Below are 16,653 nucleotides of genomic sequence, written 5' to 3' on the forward strand. Positions count from 1 at the left end.
ATATTAAAAATTATGACCACCATAATCACCATTTTCATCACATCACAAATTATATCTTTTTGTGGTGAGAGCATTTAAGATTTGCTCCTCTAACAACCTTCACATGTACAAAGAAGTATTATTAACTATGATCACCATGCTGTACTTTAGATCCCCAGAGCTTACTCATCGTATAGCTCTTTTATTGCAGCGCATGGGCTCTAGGGAGTGCAGGCTTCAGTAATTGTGGCACACAGGCTTAGTTGCCCTGCAGCACATGGGATCTTCCCAGGCCAGGGATTGAACCCATGTCCCCTACATTGGCAGGCAGATTCTTAACTACAGGGCCACAGGGGAAGCCCGAAATTCAACTTTTTAACAACATACAACAAAAAACTCCACAGTAAGGGGATAGCTTCTAACTTGATACATTATATAATTTCTAGTGATGGATTTTGTTAAACTCTTATCCAACTCCAGCTAAGTAAAGGATATTAATTTTTGACAACGTTTTGCAAAATGATGAAGTTGCTTCTTGGTAGAAATCAATTTTATATACTGATTACACTAGGTCTTTTTCTGACTTAAAGCAGTATTAGCCCTGGTTATGTGATCTTAATAGGTATTTCTCTTTTGGCTGCCACGTAAACTACAGGATTAAGTTTTATTTTATGCATTTGTGTATTTACTTGTTCATTTTTAAAATAAATTATTTATTAAACCACTATTATAAGTAGTGTTTTGCTAGGTGTTTGATTTGAAGGCTTTGATCTGCTTGAGATAAAATAGAGATGAAATTAAAATATGTTAACAATATTAATTAGAATCATTGGCACATTTATTTTCCATATATGGATTTTTAAATTATTTTACAACTAATGCATATTTATCATTTTAAGAAAGTAGAAAAACGGATAAGAAAAATAAAATGCATGTTTTAATTATCGATAATTTCACCTTCTAGTGATAAACAGTATTAATACTTTATATCTTTCTATTTTCCCCCCATACATATTGGGCAGGGCAAAAATAAGATATCAGTAGTTCTGTTCTCACTCAAAATGAAACTGTGCCAGAGGAGTTCCTTGGTGCAGAGTGCGGTTGTAGGAGACAGGGAGACACAAAGAAAGCAAGATTGTCATGCTGCTGCTGCTAAGTTGCTTCAGTCACGTCCGACTCTGTGCGACCCCAGAGACGGCAGCCCACCAGGCTCCCCCGTCCCTGGGATTCTCCAGGCAAGAACACTGGAGTGGGTTGCCATTTCCTTCTCCAATGCATGAAAGTGAAAAGTGAAAGTGAAGTCGCTCAGTCACGTCAGACTCTTCGAGACCCCGGGGACCGCAGCCTACCAGGCTCCTCCATCCATGGGATTTTCCAGGCAAGAGTACTGGAGTGGTGTGCCATTGCCTTCTCTGAAGATTGTCATATCACGTACCTATTTTTCCTTTTGTTGCTTGTGCTTTTATCATATTCAAAACTTCATTACCTTAGACCACTATCATGAAGCTTTTTTCCTAGGAGTTTTACAGATTCATATCTTAATTTCATCTTTAATCTATTTTGAGTTATTTTTGTAGAGAGTGTAAGGTAAGGGCCCGACTTCATTCTTTTGCTTGTGGATATTCAGTTTCTCCAACATTATTTGTTTTGGAGACTATCCTTTTCCAATTGTATTTTTGGCACCCAGTAGAAAATCAGTTGACTGTATATGCATTCTCTGCTACTGGTTGATAAGTCTATTTTTACACTAGTATCGTACTGTTTTAATTACTATAGTTTTTAAGGTATTTTGAAATCAGGAAATGTGATCTGTCCAGCTTTGTTCTTCTTTTTCAAGATTGTTTTGGTTTTTCATTGTCTTTTGCAGTTCCATATAATTTTAGAGGTGGTTTTTTTTTTTTTCCTGTAAAAAATGCCATTGAAATTTTGATAGTGATTCCATTGCATCTGTAGATCTCTCTGGGCTGCATGGATATTTTAACAACATTAAGTGTTTCAATCCACAACCATAGATATCTCCATGTATTAGCCACTCACAGGAGGAGAAATACTGCATGAGTCCACTTATATGAAGTATCTAAAACAGTCAAACTCAGTAACAGAGAGTAGAATGGTGGTTGTCAGGGTGTGCAGGGAAAGAACAATAAAGGGTTGCTGTTTAATGAGTATAAAATTTCAGTTACACAAGATGAATAAGTTCTAGAGATCCTCTGTACAACACTGTGCCTGTAGTTAAAAATTATATATTGTACACCAAATGTTTGTTGAGAGTAGATCTTGTGTTGCGTTAACACAGTTGTTTGTTTTTTAAAAAAGGAAGCAAGATTGATTTGAATGATTTACATAGGAAAAAAACATTGGAAGAGAATTAAATAGATCTGGGATATGAAAAGAAGAGAGAAAAGATTATAATGAGAGAGTATTTATGTAATCAGGAAAGAGAAAGAATAAACTTTTTATTAATAGTATCAGATGTGGGCTGTAGGTATCAGAGGGAACTTTAAGTAATGTGTGCTGAGTATACCACTATAAACTTTAAAATGTATTCTCAAATTTTTGGAGAATTTTATACTGTCATTTATTTGAATGAAGACCAATAGGTGATTCAGCTTTATATGAATAATACATCTACATATTTTATCATAGCTGTGGGTTTTCTGCCCAGCCATAATCATTCCACTTTTTCAAATGATGACATCAACTTTCTAAACCTAGTGGGTTCCTGGCAGTCACATTTGTCTGACACAATTTTATTCCTCTGTCCACAGTTAATACACTAAGGATAGACATCATATATTCATGTATTCTTAGCCCAGAGTCTCTCCAGGAATTTGGAGCTCAGATTTGCAGAATGTCAGGCAGTTTCTAGGTATAGCTGGACTATAATATATGAAACTGAGTTTTAGGATAGACAAATTCATCACATGGATCATAGAATAAGCAAATACAAATAGCAAAACAGAGATGAAAGATGAAGAATGCTTGTAAGTTTTTAATATGTGGTTTAGTCTTTTCCTAAGAAGTTTCTCCTAAAAATGTAGCTTTGGAATCTTTGAGACATCTCTTTATTTTTATAATAAATTCCCTTTCTTTTGCTTTGGCTGGCTATAGCTCAGATTGGTTTCTTTCCTTTGCAAACACATGCAGGCACTTGTACACACACATTTAATAACCTACTTGTTCTTTTTCAGTAAAACCAAGAGTATATTTATATTAATAAATATGGTTTTACCTCATCAACATTCATTACTGCACAGTACTCTTGCCTGAAAATCCCATGGACGGAGGAGCCTGGTAGGCTGCAGTCCATGGGGTCGCTGAGGGTCAGACACGACTGAGCGACTTCACTTTCACTTTTCACTTTCATGCATTGGAGAAGGAAATGGCAACCCACTCCAGTGTTCTTGCCTGGAGAATCCCAGCAATGGGGGAGCCTGGTGGGCTGCTGTCTATGGGGTCGCACAGAGTTGGACACGACTGAAGCGACTTAGCAGCAGCAGCAGCAGTTTTATGTTATAGTTCCATAATTTATTTAACCAATAACTATTTTTGTATAATTTTTACCCTCAAAAGAAAATCCTTAGACATATAGTTTTGCACATTTATTTGATAATTGCCTTAGGATGAATTTACAGAAACGCAGTAATGTACATGCTGGATCAAAGGGCAGGTACTTTTTGTGAGACTTTTGAGACATGTTGAAAAAATATCCAAAAATGTGTGTGATAATTTATCAAAATATCTATAAAGATTTTAAATTGTCAGTAGGAAAGGAGACAGTATCTTATTTCAAGATGTAGCCCTTTAATCTCTAGAGCAATATGGTATTTGTTCATGAGGGTCATTTTATTTTTTCCTTAGTTATTAAGTTTTTTGGTGCCTTCCCAAAATCTGCCTCATCTCCTCACCAGGTGACCAGGCCCATAATTAGGGAAAGTCACAATATAAGGCAATCAGGAAGAAAAGACCTATGCTTCAAATGAGCTGCAAGATACAGAAAGAACCAGGCAAATTTGCATAGGATTAGATTCTGAGAGATTTTGATGAAGGAGGCAAGTGTGTAAGGTTGAATTTGTTATTGTTGTTTAGTTGCTGAGTTGTCTCAGACTCTTTGCAACCCCATGGACTCTAGCCCACCAGGCTCCTCTATCCATGGGGTTTCCTAGTCAAGAATATTGGAGCAGGCTGCCATTTACTTCTCCAGAGGATCTTCCAGATTCAGAGACTGACCTGTATCTCCTACATGACAGCAGGTTCTTTACCACTGAGCCACCTGGGAAGCCCCATAAGGTGGAATACACAATCCAGAGATGCAAGATTTAATATCCTGGCAAAGACTCCAGGAGGGTGGTACAGTTTACTCCTAGAAGCATGGAAAAAGCAATGGGTCCACACAAAAGGAGTTTGAAATTCCAGAGTTGCCATGGATGATGGTAGCAAAAGGGATCCAAAGGCTAAGAGAGGTGTGCCTGCTAGACCAGAAAGTCTGTCAAATGATTATGTTCCATGGGAAATCCTGTGGGAGATACCATTTCCAGGCCATAAGAAATGCACTGTTGAGAGACCACCAGCATCATTAAGAACTTCAGTGTTAGATCTCCCGTGTTTTAGGATGACAGCTGAAGTGTTCTTTAAAGACCAGGGCTCCTGATCACTGTGGGGATAACAGTTCCCTCTAGATTTTAGAATTGAGGTGAATGCGCATAATCATAGGAAGCTAAGTAGATGCAATTGTAGTGGATAGCAAGGTTGGAGATGGTTTAAAAAACACGGCATCCCCTAAGGGCAAAATGGATGGGCAGCCAACAAAGGTACCTCCCAATTTGCAAAAACAAAATAAAGGATGGTGAATGAAGACAGTTGCCCCAATTTAAATAAAAGATGATCCCTAGGCCAGCTTCCAGACCTAATCCAGGTTTTAGGCATGGAATTTATTGACCTGAGATAGGGTCCCCAGGAAAAAAAGACCTTGCAAGAATGTATCAGATGTACACACAGTCGTGATTCCCTTAGTGCATTCCCAATAGGACCTAAAGGTTTTTACTCAGGTAACTGTGCACTGAAGAAGGGAAGATTTCAGCATTTCTTGAATTCTGAACACAGTGTCCAAGTTGACACTGATGTCTAGGGACCTGAAATGTCACGGAGATGGGGCCTTGAGGCTTCCCTGGTAGCTCTGGTGGTAAAGAATCCACTTGCAATGCAAGAGACAAGGGTTCAATCCCTGGGTTGGGAAGATCTCCTGGAAAAGGAAATGGAAACCCACTCCAGTATTTTTGCCTGGAAAATCCCATGGACAGAGGAGCCTGGCAGGCTATAGCTCATGTGATCAAAAGACATGACCTAGGGACTAAACCACCACCACAGTGTTGCATGACATCATGAGGGTGGGACCCTGGTCTAGTAAGTCTGGTGTCCTTAAAAGAAGAGATCTCTCTATCTCTCCCTTCCTCTCTCCCTCTCTCTCTTTTTTCATGCCTGTGCACAGAGGAAAAGACAGAGGAACCAGAGATCAAATTGCCAACATCCGCTGGATCATCAAAAAAGCAAGAGAGTTCCAAAAAAACATCTATTTCTGCTGTACTGACTATGCCAAAGCCTTTGACTGTGTGGATCACGATCAACTGTGGAAAATTCTGAAAGAGATAGGAATACCAGACCACCTGATCTGCCTCTTGAGAAACCGGTATGCAGGTCAGGAAGCAACAGTTAGAACTGGACATGGAACAACAGACTGGTTCCAAATAGGAAAAGGAGTACGTCAAGGCTGTATATTGTCACCCTGCTTATTTAACTTATATGCAGAGTATATCATGAGAAACACTGGGCTGGATGAAGCACAAGCTGGAATCAAGATTGCCGGGAGAAATATCAATAACCTCAGATATGCAGATGACACCACCCTTATGGCAGAAAGTGAAGAAGAACTAAAGAGCCTCTTGATGAAAGTCAAAGAGGAGAGTGAAAAAGTTGGCTTAAAACTCAACATCCAGAAAATGAAGATCATGGCATCCAGTCCCATCACTTCATGGCAAATAGATGGGGAAACAGTGGCTGACTCTATTTTGGGTGACTCCAAAATCACTGCAGATGGTGACTACAGCCATGAAATTAAAAGACGCTTACTCCTTGGAAGGAAAGTTATGACCAACTTAGACAGCATATTAAAAAGCAGAGACATTACTTTGTCAACAAAGGTCCATCTAGTTAAGGCTATGGTTTTACCAGTGGTCATGTATGGATGTTAGAGTTGGACTGTGAAGAAAGCTGAGCACAGAAGAACTGATGCATTTGAACTGTGGTGTTGGAGAAGACTCTTGAGAGTCCCTTGGACTGCAAGGAGATCCAACCAGTCCATCCTAAAGGCATCAGTCCTGGGTGTTCGTTGGAAGGACTGATGTTGAAGCTGAAATTCCAATACTTTGGCCACCTGATGCAAAGAACTGACTCATGTGAAAAGACCCTGAAGCTGGGAATGATTGAGGACAGGAGGAGAAGGGGACGACAGAGGATGAGATGGTTGGATGGTATCACCGACTCGATGGACATGATTTGTATGAACTCCGGGAGTTGGTGATGGTCAGGGAGGCCCGGTGTGCTGCAGGTCATGGGGTCGCAAAGAATCGGACACAACTGAGCGACTGAACTGAACTGCACAGAGGAATGATCATATGAGAACAGAATGAGAAGGTGCTTGTGTACAAGCTGGGAAGACAGGTCTCACCAGAAACCAACTCTGCCGTCACTTTGGCCTTGGGCCTTTAGCCTCCAGAACTGTATTAGAAAACACAATTTTTTTGTTTAAGCCACACAATCTGTGGTATTTTGCATGGCAGCCCCAGCACTGCCTTTCTAATATGTATACACGAAACTTTCTTCAACAAAAGACTTTTTAATATTGTATCTGCTGTATTATTTGCCTCAAATGTCTTCTTTATAAATTTTGTAAAGAATGTGTGGTGAAACCCTCACTGTCTGGTTTTATCCTTCTGTTACTATGTAGCAGCAATGCTGCTGCTGCTGCTAAGTGGCTTCAGTCGTGTCCGACTCTGTGCGACCCCAGAGACAACAGCCCACCAGGCTCCCCCGTTCCTGGGATTCTCCAGGCAAGAACACTGGAGTGGGTTGCCATTTCCTTCTCCAATGCGTGAAAGTGGAAAGTGAAAGTGAAGTCGCTCAGTCGTGTCTGACTCTTAGCGACCCCAGGGACTGCAGCCGACCAGGCTCCTCTGCCCATGGGATTTTCCAGGCAAGAGTACTGGAGTAGGTTGCCATTGCCTTCTCCGTGTAGCAGCAATAGGATGGAGAAAATTGGCCTAAATTCCAGGAATGGTCTCTGGTTGGTATTAACTAATCATTGCAATCACATCACTCTTCTTATGCACTGGTTTCTAACTTTAAGCTTAAGCCAATCAACAGCATAGCGATCCCCTGGCAACAGAGCTGGATTTATTAACTAGATTAGTGAAACTGAGGAAGAACACTTGAGCAAAAGCTGAAAAAATGTTCTCTTTATTCCACTGAACATGAATGAGGAAGTAGCCATTATTCCAAAACTCCAAGTGGAACCTACAGTAAAGTAAAGTGTATACTGAGGAATTGTGAGAATATTGGTCCTTGATGATATTGTTGAACCACTGATTAACCAATCTTAACCTTTATCCTACTTTTGGACTATTAATTATGTGGACCATTTTCATTAATATCTAAGTCCCTTTCAGTTGAGTTTCCTAAAACATAAACCTAAAAGCATCTTAACTGATGCAGTAACCAATTAATTATTTTTTCAGTAAATATATAATGAATGCCTTCTTTGACCCAGGCAGTCCCCCAGATTCGATGAATGAAGCAGAAACAATGCCCTTCCCCTCAGAGAGTTAATTCCATCCAACTCTCTTTATTTTGAGTCTCCATCCTCTGTGTAATTTATTCTATCATAACTTTATGCATGGCTTTAATCTTTCATATGCATTCTGGGAGAGTTATCCAAATTTGTGTATTTTAGTGCCAAACTGATTACTTACATCACTAATTATGCTCTTTATTGCCTCCATTTCAAATCTTTCTTCTTCTGTGTTTTTGGTGTTTTTCACACTCTTTCTCCCATGTATATTCACTTTGTTGTTGTTGTCGTTTTTGGTAGCACCAGGCAGCATGCAGGATCTTAGTTCCCTGATCAGGAATTGAACTCCAGCCCCCCATATTGGGAGCAAGGAATCTTAATCACTGGACAGCCAAGGAAATCCCTATATATCCCTTTTGTAACAGTCATTTCTATTTTCTTCCTTACCTATTAACACTTTATTTCATATTTTCTATCCTTATAATCTTTTCTGGATCAAGGGAATTTTTTCTTTATACTATGAAGGATGCAAACAGTGTCTTGAAATTCACTTCCAAAAGTATGTTCCCCTAGAAGCATCTTGTCATCCTTGTAGCTTCAACTATTTTCTTCAACTTTTAACAACAAAATATTCTTGATTTTTCACAGTGTCTTAACTTATATAAACTTATTGTTATGTATAATACATGTTATATGCAATAGATAGTCACTTTGTATAAAATTTCTCTGTAAAAAATTGAGCAGAAAAATTTTCAATAAATATAAAGGATACTTTCTACTATCAAGGAAAACAAAATCTCAAAGAAGATAAAAAGTTCACCCTTGTTGAAAAATCATGAATTTACTTTCTGGACATAAAGGAAAAAGTGCAAATGTAAAATCTTATGATTTTTCACAGAATGGATAAGGACCTACAACCAAATTTTGAAAAAGCATAATGGCAGAGAGGAATTGAATATTAACACAATATGTCTGGGATATGCCCTCACTCTATTTTTGAGCCAAGAAAAATATTCCCCACTCTTCACTTACCACTCCAACCGGAAAAAGGTTAGATCTGAAAATCAAAGAGATCCTCCCTGCCCATTTTAAACCCTAGTAAAGACAGAATTGCAGTATGTTAGGATAATTCATGGAGAGGATGAGATGCATATCATTTATTATCACAATTTAATAAAAATAACATTTGGATTATTCTATATCTTTTTCCTCTAAACTTAATCACTTACTGTACTACAGAGCAACTTCAGTTGTTAAAATTTACTCTTTTCACTCCTCATTGTGTAATGAAAAGAACACATAACTTAAAAGGATGTGGCTTACTGTAGGCTCCAATACTTATTTCAGTGTAATTTTTGAAAACTAATCTTGATTATGAAATGACGATTATTACAGAGTTGTATCATAAGAATCAATGAGAGTAAGTCTGATAATAAATTTGAAAATGTGCCTTTGAACCATAGAGGTGTGCTAATAAATGAGAATTATATATTAAAACTTATACTGAAGGAGAATTATGTTAACATTTCTTAGTTTATAATAAAACAAAATGTATCCAGTATTTTGATAATTGTATCATTTAACATGTAGCCCCTAACTTGGATTTCAAATGCCAAATAAATTGTATTTTGTCTACCCTGAGCTGAGTTTTCCATCTGCTGATCTGCTCATCAAATTGATGCAAATGATTTTAAGTAGGTTTGTTTCATTTCTTGACATTTGTGTTGTGTACATTTTTAGATTTGTGTGTGAGTATACATTTTTAGTATTTCTAAAGAACTGTATTATTTTCAATTTCTTTTTCTCAGATCATCCACACCAACAATGCAGGACTAATTAGCTTAGACAAGCTATGGGTTCCTGAAATCACTGAGGAGAATTACAAGAAACCTCAAAGTAAGTTCTTTTGGTGAGTCACAACTTCTTCTTACCACCTTCTGGGATCATGCTGTGACTTTGACAAGCACTCTCGAGGGAAATAGCTTTGCCAGTTTACACAGTGAACCAAAGGCAGAACTCAGAAAGGGCAGAGCCAGTTATCCTCCACGCACTTTCTTAATGCCGGTGCGTATGGGGTTCGCCCATTCCATTCCAGGCTGACACCCACAACTTGCTGCAACGTGGAGAGATCGCCCAGCGGTGTTATTTCTGGGAATACTGAACTATAAAGAGATCTCTTGACAGAGGTGTGACCAGTGTAATATTTAATAGCATCTTTAAAAAAATAACCCTTACACAAATAGACATTGAGTGTTGTCTTGCTTTTCTCAGTACAAAAAAGAAAACATGCAGAGGTGTTCTGTTACAAATGCAAGAGTTGTTAGTTAGTTACTCAGTCCTGTCCTACTCTTTGAGACCCCATGGACTGTAACCCACCAGGCTCTTCTGTCCATGGAATTCTCCAGATAAGAATACTGGAGTGGGTTGCAAAGGAGTATTTTAAAAATTATAAAATCTTCTGTTGCCTTGTCATATATGGCCTTTATTATGTGGAAATATGTTCCTTCTATACCTAATTTACAAACCCTTATCATGAATCAAAGTTTTTTGCCACATGCTTTTTTTGTGTTTATGAGAACATATAAATTTTTTATTCTAGTAATATGGTTGATCACATTGATTTCTGTATGTTGAACCATCCTTGCATCCCAAGGATAAATCTCACTTTATCGTGGTGAATGATGCTTTTCATGTGCTTCTGAATTCTGTTTTAGAGTGTTTTTGCATCTATATTCATCGGGGATATTGGCCTGTAATTTTCTTTATGAAATGAGAACTTGTGATAATCTGAAATTATAAAGCATACATTGGTCCTGTAGATATCAGAATACATAGTTATTATTTTTGGTTACTCGTTGCTTTGTCAACAAAATGGCACACATTATATCCTGAAATTTCTAGAAGTATTATATAAAGTAGAAGAATCCAGCCAAGTTTATTCCAGGACATAAATTTCAACAATATACATGTTTTAAACAAAATCATAAAATCAAGGTTCCTAAGGTACAAAAGTAATGACCAAAGCCTTTGGAAAAAGGAAGATGTTTATGGGTGCAACTACTCCAAAAAGGTTTTTGGTTTACAAAATTCAAACTATAATACAATGGCACCACCTGTTGATGGAATTGCAGAATTGAAATCCTAAGATTACAGATACAATATCAAATATTTATTGGAATTACAAATCAAGGTATGGATATACACATCATTGACTACTGATTAGGTGAAATCTATCGGTGAGATGGTTAGGTGGTAATTGACTGGCTTACATCAATTGTTCTTTGACTTTCTGGCATTCTGTGGAATGGCACAGCATTCCTTTAAGGGCTAATCATTTCTTGAACATAGGAAAGTATATACTTACAATTAGTTTTCAATATTTTTAATTGAAGTATATAGTTGATTTACAATGGGTGTTAAGTTCTGTTTTGGGCTTCCCTGATGGTTCAGCTGGTGAAGAATCTGACTGAAAACTGGTTTCAATCCCTGGGTTGAGAAGATCCCCTGGAGAAGGGAATGGCTACCCACTCCAGTATTCTTGCCTGGAGATTTCCATGGACAGAGGAGCCTAGCAGGCTACAGTCCATGGGGTTTCACAAAGTTGGACAAATTCAGTTTTATGTATATACACACATTCTTTTTTACGTATTCTTTTCCACTATGGTTTATCATAGGATATTGAATATAGTTCTTTATGCTATACAGTAGGACCTTGTTGTTTATCCGTTCTATATTTAAAAAGCTTACATCTGCTAACCGTCATCTCCCATTCCATCCTTCCCCCAACCCCTTTCCTCTTGGCAGTCACCAGTCTGTTCTCTATGTCTGTAATTCTGTTTTTGTTTCATAGATAGGTTCACTTGTGTCATATTTTAGATTACAAGGGCTTCCCTGGTGGCTCAGAGGTTAAAGTGTCTGCCTGCAATGCAGGAGACCTGGGTTTGATCCCTGAGTCAGGAAGAGGCCCTGGAGAAGGAAATGGCAACCCATTCCAGTATTCTTGCCTGGAGAATCCCACGGACGGAGGAGCGTGGTGGGCTACAGTCCACGGGGTCGCAGAGTCAGACACGACTGAGTTGACTTCACTTTAGATTACAAATATAAGTGACATCATATGGTATTTGTCTTTCTCTTTCTGACTTACTTAGTATGATAATCTCTAGCTGCATCCATGTTGCTGTAATGACAGTATTATATTCTTTTTTATGACTGAGTATAAATGTATATCAGTTCAGTTCAGTTGCTCAGTCGTGTCTGACTCTTTGTGACCCCATAAATCGCAGCACGCCAGGCCTCCCTGTCCATCACCATCTCCTGGAGTTCACTCAAACTCATGTCCATAGAGTCGGTGATGCCATCCAGCTATCTCATCCTCTGTTGTCCCCTTCTCCTCCTGCCCCCAATCCCTCCCAGCATCAGAGTCTTTTCCAGTGAGTCAACTCTTTGCATGAGATGGCCAAAGTATTGGAGTTTCAGCTTCAGCATCATTCCTTCCAAAGAACACCCAGGGCTGATCTCCTCTAGAATGGACTGGTTATGTGTCTTGGCTAATGTGAACAGTGAAGCTATGAACATAATGGTACGTGTATCTTTTTGAATTATAATTTTGTCTGGATATATGTTCAGGAGTAAGGTTGGTAGATCATATGATAATTCTGCTTCAGTTTTCTGAGGAACCTTCATACTGTTTTTCAGAGTGGCTATAATGGCAACCCACTCCAGTGTTCTTGCCTGGAGAATCCCAGGGACAGTGGAGCCTGGTGGGCTGCCATCTATGGGATCGCACAGAGTCGGACACGACTGAAGCGACTTAGCAGCAGCAGCACACCAACTTATATTCCCACCAACAGTGTAGGAGGGTTCGCTTTCACCACACCCCACTAGAGTTTGTTATTTGTAGACTTTTTAGTGATGGCCATTCTGACCAGTGTGAAGTGGGCCCACACTGCAGTTTTAATTTCTATTTCTATAAAGAAAGCTGAGCGCAGAAGAATTGATGCTTTTGAACTGTGGTGTTGGAGAAGATTCTTGAGAGTCCCTTGGACTGCAAGGAGATCCAACCAGTCCATCCTAAGGGAGATCAGTCCTGGGTGTTCATTGGAGGGACTGATGTTGAAGCTGAAACTCCAGTACTTTGGCCACCTGATGTGGAGAGCTGACTCATTTGAAAAGACCCTGATGCTGGGAAAGATTGAGGGTAGCAGGAGAAGGGGACGACAGAGGATGAGATGGTTGGATGGCATCACCGACTCGATGGACATGGGTTTGGGTGAACTCCGGGAGTTGGTGATGGTCAGCGAGGCCTGGCGTGCTGCGGTTCATGGGGTTGCAAAGAGTCGGACACAACTGAGCAACTGAACTGAACTGAATAACTAGCAACGTTCATGTGTCTCTTGGCCATGTGTATTTCTTCTTTGGAGAAATGTCTATTTAGATCTTCTGCCCATTTTTTGATTGGGTTATTTTTGGTTGTTGTTGAGTGGGATGAGCCATTTATGTATTTTGGAAATAAAGCCCTTGTCACTTGCATCATTTGCAAATATTTTCTCCCATTCTGTAGGTTTTCTTTTTATTTTGCTTATGGTTTCCTTTGCTATGCAAAAGTTTGTGGAAAATTTGTCCAAAAGATGACAAGTAAGGGTCTCTGTCTTGACATAGAATCTAGATGGATCAATAAAGAGCCACATTTGAGAATTTGTAATGATGTATCTTCCTCACATAGGCTGCAGTTATCATTTTCACTCTCTGTGTGGCCCAGGAAAATTTCATCTCAGAAAGCAACACAAAATTGATCTATGGCAGCACAATATGCAAATTCAAAATTTCTTTGAGGGACAAATACTCCATCTAGATAATACAGTCATACGAGATTCCCACAAACCAAACTTAATTTAAAAACAAGTTTGGGAGTCCCCTGGTGGCCTAGTGGTTAGGATTCTGGGATTTCAGTGCAGTGACCTAGGGTCAGTGCTTGGTTGGGGAACTGAGATCCCACAAACTGTACAGTACGTCCAAAACAGGAAAAAAAGTTTATAATCCAAATCATAGAACTAACAAAACATTTCATAATAAATGAGTTAGAAAATACTATTATAAAACTTCTGGAAAATCTGGAAAACAATCAAAGATTTTGATTTGTATAAATAAAAATGAAACAATTGAGATTTAAATTTTCAATTAAATTTGCTAAAAGCAGTAAAGACAGAGGTGAGCAGAGATTAAAAGATGAAGACTTTATTTTACGTATATATTATGTAGAGAAAAATAAATGGCGTATATGGAAGACAAGTTGAGCATGGGAGACTGAGTGACTAAACCCAATGTATGTGTTAGGATTTCCAGAGATGGATAATAATGGCTGAGAAAAAAATATTAAAAACTAAATGGCTGAAATATTTTCCAAGTTGATAAAAGACATAAATTTACAATTTGAAAAAGTACAACAAATAGCAAGCAGGATAAATAGAAATGACCCACACCCTATAACACAGTAGAACAGTAGAAAACCAAAGATAAAGATGGGGGAGAGTGAGAAGAGAGTGGGAAGAGAGGGAAAGAGGGAGCTATCCAGTGTCTCTTCCTTTTCTAATTAGCACACCAGTTCTATTGGATTAGAATACCATATTTATGATGTCATTTAAGCTTAATTACTCCTTTAAAGGCATTGTTTGCAAGTCACATTGAGGCTAAGGCTTCAGCATATGAATTTGGAAGAGGCAAAATTCAGTCTATGGCACCTCCTTAATCTGGCATTCTTCACTCATCTCTCCAGTGACACTAATGCCAGGCTCCTGCTGCAATATTTCATGCCTAAACGTACATCCTCCCTGTCTTTGCTAGTCAAAATTCTATCCAGTTCAGGGGACTTCCCTGGTGGTCCAGTGTTTCAGACGATTGCTTCTAATGCAGAGGATGCAGGTTTGATCCCTGGTCAGAGAATTAAGACCCCATATGCCACACAGTGTGGCCAAAAAACTAAATTCTGTCCAGCTTAAACTTCTCTGATGTTTTCTCCAGCTCAAATGCAGCAAGAACTCATCTTCCACCTTTCTCCCCAAGGTTCCTGGTTCAAACCATCAATATAGCTAACATAAGAATAGCATTTTTCATTATGCATTTTTTTTCTGTTAACTCTGTTAAATCCCATAATCCCTGTATGATGTAATTATTAGTAAGTTTATTTTCTGTGTGTGGCATCTGAGTCTCAAAGTGCTTACTTATTATATCAAAATAGAGAATATTTAAATATGTGCATGTTTATACAGAATGGCACCATTCACTGATAATGAAACATGAAAGGGGAGGTTTTCTGGGGCAAGATATTTGATTTGGCACATACTAAGTTGGAAGTACTTGTGACACATCCAAGTGTGTATCTTATATACTCAGTTAATATAGTTAGTTCTGGATTAATATGCAAGTTTGAAGTTGATCTTAGTTAAAATGTTAGCACAACTAAATGACAAGTGGCAAATCACCAACCTCTTTAATTCTGTGTGTTAGTGAATAGTGCTAAACTGTTTACTCTTTATACTTGCTCAACATTCTTTTTCTTCTCACTCCTTCTACACATCTTAACTTCTAATCAGCCAGTTTTTAAAATCAGAACTGGGCATGATCTAAAGTAAATGGGATATTAAGAGATGATTTAAATTTAGTCCTTACTATAAACAGAGAAAGCACAGTTAAGTGATTCATCCAAGGTCACGGTGCCCAAATAAAAACTAACATCCAGCTTTTCTAATTCCTATAAAAAATCTATTTCGTTAGGGACTTCCCTAGTGGTCCAGTGGTTAAGACCTCCCCTTTCAATGCATGGGGTGTGTATTCAATCCCTAGTCAGAAAGCTAAGATCTCACATGCCTTGTGGCCAAAAACCAAAAAACAGAAGCAATACTGTAACAAATTCAGTAAAGACTTTAAAGATGGTCTACATCCAAATAACCTAAGAAAAAAAGTTTTAAAAAATCTATTCCATTATACTGTGGCCAATGATTTCCAAACAGTTTTCTGTAGAAATAAACTGTGAGAAACTCAGTGAAAAAATGATTCAAATATAATTCCATCTCTTGCTCAGTTCGGTTCAGTTCAGTCATTCAGTTGTGTCTGACTCTTTGCGACCCCATGGGCTGTACCACGCCAGGTTTCCCTATCACCAATTCCCGAGCTTACTCAACCTCATGTCCATCAAGTGGGTGATGCCATCCAATCATCTCATCCTCTGTCATCCCCTTCTTCTCCCTCCTTCAATCTTTCCCAGCATCAGGGTCTTTTCAAGTGAGTCAGTTTTTTGCATGAGGTGGCCAAAGTATTGAAGCATCAGCTTCAGCATCAGTCCATTCAATGAATATTCAGAACTGATTTCCTTTAGGATGGACTGGTTTGATCTCCTTGTAGTCCAAGGGACTCTCAAGAATCTTCTCCAACACCACAGTTTAAAAGCATCAGTTCTTCAGTGCTCAGCTTTCTTTGTAGTCCAACTCTCACATCCATACACGACTACTGGAAAAACCATCGCTTTGACTAGATGGACCTTTGTTGGCAAAGTAATGTCTCTCCTTTTTAATATACTGTCTAGTTTGGTCATAACTTTACTTCCAAGGAGCAAGTGTCTTTTAATTTCATGGATTCAGTCACCATCTGCAGTGATTTTGGAGCCCAAGAAAATACCGTCTGTCACTGTTTCCTTTGTTACCCCATCTATTTGCCATGAAGTGATGGAACCAGATGCCATGATCTTCATTTTTTGAATGTTGAGTTTTAAGGCAGCTTTTTCACTCTCCTCTTTCACTTTCATCAAGAGGCTCCTCAGCTCCATTTCGCCTTCTGCC

General features: G+C 38.7%; 1 protein-coding gene across 3 annotated transcripts in view; it reads left to right on the forward strand.

Moving 5' to 3' along the window:
* MINDY3 (MINDY lysine 48 deubiquitinase 3) overlaps positions 1–16,653 on the forward strand; it is a 567,291-nt gene that overhangs the window by 465,257 nt on the left and 85,381 nt on the right. For all 3 annotated transcript variants that reach the window (XM_086334210.1, XM_086334208.1, XM_086334217.1), the window contains exon 3: positions 9,631–9,718. The gene's annotated coding sequence lies outside the window, so the exon portion shown is untranslated. The remainder of the gene's footprint in view (positions 1–9,630; positions 9,719–16,653) is intronic.

Source organism: Bos grunniens, chromosome 13, assembly GCF_055505025.1.
Source record: "Bos grunniens cultivar Pamir isolate PY7600 chromosome 13, Bosgru_T2T1.0, whole genome shotgun sequence".
NCBI classification, from domain to species: Eukaryota; Metazoa; Chordata; class Mammalia; order Artiodactyla; family Bovidae; genus Bos; species Bos grunniens.